This window comes from Gossypium hirsutum, chromosome A01 (assembly GCF_007990345.1).
Source record: "Gossypium hirsutum isolate 1008001.06 chromosome A01, Gossypium_hirsutum_v2.1, whole genome shotgun sequence".
NCBI lineage: Eukaryota > Viridiplantae > Streptophyta > Magnoliopsida > Malvales > Malvaceae > Gossypium > Gossypium hirsutum.
In genome coordinates, this window is record NC_053424.1 from 108,374,861 (window position 1) to 108,382,127 (window position 7,267).

General features: G+C 35.1%; 1 non-coding gene across 1 annotated transcript; it reads right to left on the bottom strand.

Annotated features, from left to right (window-relative positions):
• Window positions 1-5,576: 5,576 nt before the first annotated feature.
• LOC121207889 (small nucleolar RNA R71) lies at window positions 5,577-5,683 on the bottom strand. The gene has a single exon (XR_005902992.1). It is a non-coding gene; the product is annotated as a small nucleolar RNA R71 (small nucleolar RNA).
• Between the last annotated feature and the right edge of the window lie 1,584 nt (window positions 5,684-7,267).

Consider the following 7,267-nt stretch of genomic DNA (forward strand, 5'->3'; position numbering starts at 1 on the left):
TTGAGTCCAATTTGGAAAAGGCCACTTTTGAGGGCTCATAGGAATTCCAAAGCCTATAAATACACCCTAGAAGAGGAGAAAAGGGAGACGGAGAATAGGGGGTAAGGAATTACTCTAAGGAAACTGATTGATCCATCTTAGAAGCCGGATTCATCATCAATACTGAAGATCTCTCCTCAATTTCCCTTCAGGAGTTTTGGGTTTTCTTTATGTTTTGTATTCTTTATTCTTCTGAGATATTTTCTTATTTAGTTATGAACTAAAACCCCTAAATACCTATGGGGAATGAAACCTAAGACGAATCTTCTTATTTTTTTTTGAATCGTATGATAAATATTTAACTTGTTCTTAATTATGTATTCTTAATTCTTGTTTTGATGTCCCAGGATTGTAACGCCCCGTACCCGAGACCGTTGCCGGAGTCGAACACGAGGTGTTAACGGACTTAATTCATTTACTTACACAGTTCATTTAAAAATTTCCGGACAAGCTAGCTAACTGCATCACAGTTACTTTAAAAATCATATCTCGAGTTCCAAAACTCTAAAACAGATTCCGTAAGTTTTTCCTGAAAATAGACTCATGTGTCCATCTACAAATATTTTTATAGAATTTTTTGTCGAGCCAATTAGTACAGTTTATTAGTTAAAGTCTCCCCTGTTTCAGGGTTCGACTACTCTGACCTTCATGCATTACGACTTAGATATCTCCCTGTACAGAGCTTCAATACTTATTCCGTTTGTTTCTAATGAAACTATACTCAAAAAGGAATCTATACATATAAAGCATGACTTCTAATTGTCTCTGGTTAATTTATGGTAAATTTTCAAAATCAGAACAGGGGATCCAGAAAACGCTCTTGCCCTATTTCACGAAAACTTAAACATCTCATAAAAATACGGCTCATATGGTCGTTTCATTTATTTCATATGAAAATAGACTCATCAAGATTCGATTACATAATTTATTTACTATTTAATTCCATTCCTACTATTTTTAGTGATTTTTCCAACTTACGTCACTGCTGCTGTCAGCATCTATTTTAAGGCAAATTTTACCTATTTCATAATTTTCCATGAATCAAATAGCAAATTGACATACATTATTATCAAGGGTAATCCCAATTAGCCATGACGTACGTAGCACCAATAGGACCATGATTGGCCATTCCAATGGCTAGTCATTACCAAACATTTCCACACCACTTAATAACCATATCACAAGACCATAATGTTATACTTCGAAATATACGAGCCATTTTCGCATGGCTATACGAATACACATTACCAAAGGGTACTTAATTAACAACAAGGGTCAGCCCTATACATGCCATTTTCAAAATTGAACTAAAAGAGTACCAAAAGGTGGCTTAGATAGTGTGGATGACTTCGACTTTGACACTTCTGAGTCCGGTAGCTGACGAACAAAATCTATAAAACAGAGAATCAAAGTAACAAAGTAAGCATTTTAATGCTTAGTAAGTTCAAGTAATGAAATTATTTACGACTAAAGTATAGCGTTCATATGACTAAATGAATAGCTGCATATACGCGTATTCCCGAAATCATACTTACTTCACACTTCAACCAGTATACTCATACACAGGGGATCAAACCGAACTAAAGGCCGGAAGTTGTTAATCAATAAAGCGAATACTATCGAAAAAGGAATTAACTTTTCCGATGCATATACGAAACATACCTTATCGTTTGGATTTTATGAGCGTATTAATTGAAATTATTACAGCAAGATCGCTCAATTCCAAACCCAAGTACCTTCAGGATTTAGCCGGATATAGCAACTCGCACAAATGCCTTCGGGTCTTAGCCCGGATATAGTCAATAGCACAAAAGCCTTCGGGACTTAGCCCGGATATAGTCACTAGCACAAATGCCTTCGGGACTTAGCCCGGATATAGTCAATAGCACAAAAGCCTTCGGGACTTAGCCCGGATATAGTCAATAGCACAAAAGCCTTCGGGACTTAGCCCGGATATCATTCGAATAATCATGCACATATATCAATAAATCATGACACATCCATATTTCATTTTCATTACTAAAGCTCAAACACAAGACACTTATCAAACCTTACCAATTTCGGCTCAATAGCCACATACAAAGAGCATGATTTTGATTGGCTTTATAACATGATCTCTATACACATTCGGCTACCCGTCACAAGTATAAACTAATCACCTCAATATATAATTCAAGTAGAATCATTATATCACCGTTTATTTGTTATGCTTATATGTCATGACTTAATCAAATCATAAACTAAGTTTCATTACTCAAAGACTTACCTCGGATATTTGGTACAGTTGCGGAGTGGCTACTCGGTTACTTTCTCTTTTCCCTTATCTGAAATTGCCCCCTATGCTCTTGAGCTTAAGTTCAACAAATTTTAACTAGTTATTAATCGACTATTCAAGTATTACTTTTAGAATATAATACATATGGATTCGACTTTCACACATATAGATTATAGTAAGCTTTATAAAAATCAATAAATAATTCATTAGCAAATTTTCATTAATGTTTACAATATAATTACAATTTCCCTATAAGCTGACTTCCTGAGCAACAGTCACTAAAGTTTTTATAACTGGAGCTACGAAACTCCAAATCAATTGCCGTAAATTTTTCTTGACAGAAGACTCATTTATCTATTATCCATAAAATTTTCAAAATTTTTAGTTTAGCCCAACAATACCATATTTTTCTTAAAGTTCACCTTGTTTCACTGTTTGACTAAACTGACTACTCTTCACTACGAATCAAATTTCTCATTGTACAGAATTCAAAATATGTTCTCGTTTATTTCATTTGAAAATAGACTCATTAAGGAGTCTAAGAATATAAATTTTGTCTTAGGGCCATTTTTGTACAATTTATACTGATTTTATAAATACAGAACAGGGAATCTAGTAGTCATTTTGACTCAGCCCCACAATACTTCAAATATCTCAAGATCGGTAACTCTTTTGTTTTTATAGTTTCTTTTCTAAGAATCTAGACTCTTCAAGATTTAATGACATAATTTATTCAGCTTCTAACTCAACTCCTACAATTTATGGCGATTTTCCAAAATCATCATACTGCTGCTGTCCCCAAGCAGATTATTACCAAATCACTCTTTCACACATTCTTTGTATACATTTTATTTAAGCATGTATATCAACAATCGAATTCATCATATAAATATCTATAAATTCACTCAAACAATCTCAATACAACACGTGGTGCTCAAACCATTATTCAAGTTCAAAACTCGGCTAATACACATATATACACTAGCAATCAAATACTAACATTTGCATTTCACCTTAATAGCTAGCTTAGCAAACCTTAATTTAACATATAATTGTTCCTAACACAATTAAAGCATCCTCTCCTTTCCATCAATTCAAAACACATACATTGCCCAATAATATCCAAAATCATATTCGGCCTTAGTACACAACTTATTAGCCGATTTTCTCCATTTAGCAACTAATGCACATATGTGCTCATTTGTTAGACTCTACTTCACCTAACTACCATTTTTTTTCATCCAAATAACATGAAAAACAACCATTTCTTGAACATTTTCTCTTAACCGATTACTCATGTTACCAACAAGATTCAAAATTTGGACATGGGCTAACTAAGGGACTTAGTAACTAGCTTAATACATTCAACAATTTCAAAAGCTACCATGAATTACATACCTTATTCAAGACTAGAAGGAGTGGCCGAATGTTTGTTTCCCCTTCCCCTTTCTTCTTAGAATTTTCGGCCAAAGATGTTAAAAGATGAACACTTTATTTCTTTTCTTTGTTTTATTCACTTAATTAGTTTAACACCCTTTTTCTTTTCTTTTTCATAAATTATGCCATTAATACATTATTTTATTATTATTACCCATCACATATTGCTTATCCTCATTGTCATGTCCGGCCACTACTATCAAAGTGGGGAAATTGACATGCAAGCCCACCCTTTTGATTACATGCATTATTGAACCACTTCTAAGATTACCTATCCCATTTCACATTTGTCTCACATAAGTCCTATTAAAAAGATTCACATTCAAATGAATAAATTAAAGATTGAAATTTTCACACATGCATGTTCATGCACAATAAACATAGAAAATAACGGTTCTTTATTTTTATAACTCGGTTTTGTGGTCCCGAAACCACTTTCCGACTAGGGTCAATTTAGGGCTGTCACAAGGATACTGATTCAAGACATGCTCTTATTCAGAGGAGGAATAGACCCTGTCTAAGAGTACTTTTGCCATAATTAAGCGGAGTTGATTGCACGCCTAGAAATAGGGTGACAAGATTTTTCCGGATTAGAGTGAAACCTAATAAGGGGATCCATAGATCAAGTTAATGCAACCCTAGAATGTTAATTAGAGAAAAGTCTCAGTTATTCAATCTAGGGATTAGACGTTATTAGTCTTGAATAGGGATAATAACATAACTTAGGGATATTTACAGAACAAGTTGAATGAATACATTGTCCGATTCGGAGCCAGAATAACAAGTAAAGTCTAGGTGGATTTGTCCTTAGGTATTGTCTTAAGTCAATCAATTTTTCCCAAAAGCAACTCCCCAATTATTTTCTCTGTGAGTTCTTAGTTTAGATAATTAGTTAATTAAAACAAAACCTCTTTATTCTTAGGCTAGATAATAAAAACACAGCCATTACTAGTACTTTGAGTTCTTTTGGGTTTGACAATCCGGTCTTGCTAAAACTATACTATTGTTTGATAGGTACACTTGCCTACATCACGATAATAGTTAGTTCAAGAACGAGTAATTATAAATATTTAAAACCTATCACGAAGCTTCGTGATCAAGTTTTTGGCGCCGTTGCCGGGGAACTGAAATATTAGGAACGCTCAATTTTTATTACTTTAGCCATTTATTTTTCTTGCAATTTAATTTAATTTTATTATCATTATTATTTATTAATTTACTTTTTCCTTCTCTTGGCAGGTTTTTATAGTTTATGACAAGAAGAAACCTGTCAGGACCATTACTTTTTGACGAAAAAATTGATCGCACAATTCGTAGAAACCAAAGAGAAATAAGGCGAAGCTTAAGATACACAGAGAACGGGCAAGAAGATGATACTCAACCCCCAACCGAAGAGATGGCTGAAAACAAAGGCAATCAGCTACCTCCTGCAACTGTGGCTAATCAAAATCCTGCTCCACGTACTATGTATGACTATGCTAAACCCTCTTTAACAGGAACTGAGTCAAGTATACTTAGGCCTACTATTGCTGCTAATAATTTCGAACTGAAACCTAACACAATTCAGATGATACAGTAGTTTGTTCAGTTTGATGGTTTGCAAGATGAGTATCCCAACACTCACTTGGCAAATTTTCTGGAATTTTGCGACACATTCAAAATTAATGGCTTTTCTAATGATGCCATTTGCCTTTAGTTATTCCCCTTTTCACTTAGAAACAAAGCTACACAGTGGTTTAACTCGTTACCACGAGGGTCTATCACTACTTAGGAACAAATGACCGAGAATTTTTTACTAAAATATTTACCGTCAGCTAAAACGGCTAAGTTAAGTAATGATATCTCTTCTTTTGTGCAGATGGACTTAGAAACACTTTACGATGCATGGGAGAGATACAAGGATCTATTGCGAAGGTGCCCTCACCATAGGTTACCTCTATAGCTGCAAGTTCAAACGTTCTACAATGGTGTGAATCCCTCGATAAGACAGATGATTGACGCAGCTACTGGAGGAACCATCAACAACAAAACACCTGAAGAGGCTTATGAATTCATTGAAGAAATGTCACTGAATAACTATCAGTGGCAAGTCAGGAGGACTAAGCTAACAAAAAGAGCCGGTGTTTATAACGTCGACTCAGTTACTATGCTGTCAAATCAGGTAGAACTTCTCAATAAAAAGATTGATGGTTTACTTGGTTCTACGCAAGTACATATAGTAATGGGGTGTGACTCAAGTGGAGGAGGTGTGCATACAGAATATCAATCTTTCAATCCTACAACCGAAGCGGAACAAATCAATTATATGGGTAACAATAACTTTAGATCTCAAAATAACCCATACAGTAATACTTATAATGCAGGTTAAAGGAACCACTCAAATTTCTCCTAGGGTGGTCAAGGGAATCAAAAGCCATAAAATCCTCAGGGTTTTCAACAGTCACCTTATTAACAAGAGAAGAAACCGAACCTTGAAGAGATGCTCTCTAAATTCATCTCGGTATTAGAAACCCGTTTCCAAAATACCGAGACAACACTTAAGAATCAACAAACATCAATCCAAGGGCTCGAAACTCAGATAGGCCAGCTATCCAAACTAATCTCCGAACGACCACAAGGTAGCTTACCAAGTAATACTGAACCTAATCCAAGGGAACACCTCAACGCAATTAGTACTCAAGATAAGGAAGGATTCACTGCGCCTGAGCTAGAATTGATGCAAGAAACTGTGGTGAACAAAGGTAAAAGTGAGGTAAGTCATAACAAAACGGTTAATAAAGAATATAGACCTCGTGTCTCATACCCTAATGCGACAAGGAAAGACCGCTCAGACGAACAATTTGGTAAATTCCTCAAACTTTTGAAAAAATTACATATTAACTTACCGTTTATTGAAGCTCTGTCGCAGATGCCAAATGCAATGAAATTTTTAAAAGAGCTTTTAGTAAATAAGCAGAAGTTGGATGAAGCGTCGCATGTGGAGCTAAACGCAGTCTGCTCAGCTATTCTACAAAATAAGCTACCCCACAAATTGAAAGATCCAGGGAGTTTTACAATTCCTTGCTTAATTGGTTGTTTAGATATAAGTCATGCATTAGCTGATTTAGGGGTTAGTATTAACGTCATGCCTTACAAAATGTTTAAGCAACTGGGTCTTGGGAAACCTAAACAAACTAGGATGAGCATTCAATTGGTAGATAAAACTATAAGATTTCTTAGGGGTATTATTGAAGATGTACTAGTGAGAGTAGATAAGTTCATATTTCCCGTTGACTTTATTGTTCTAGACATAGAAGAGGATAATAACACCCCTTTGATTTTAGGGAGGCCCTTTTTAGCAACTGCTAAAACAATTATTAATGTTGGCACAGGTGAGCTTACACTTCATGTGGGAGACGAAACGATCACCCTTCAAGGTTGTAATTTTGGCATCACATCAAACATTGAAGGTAATGGTCTACACCAGTCTACTAAAACTGACAATATGACACAACCTACTTTTCAGAAGTTGAGAGT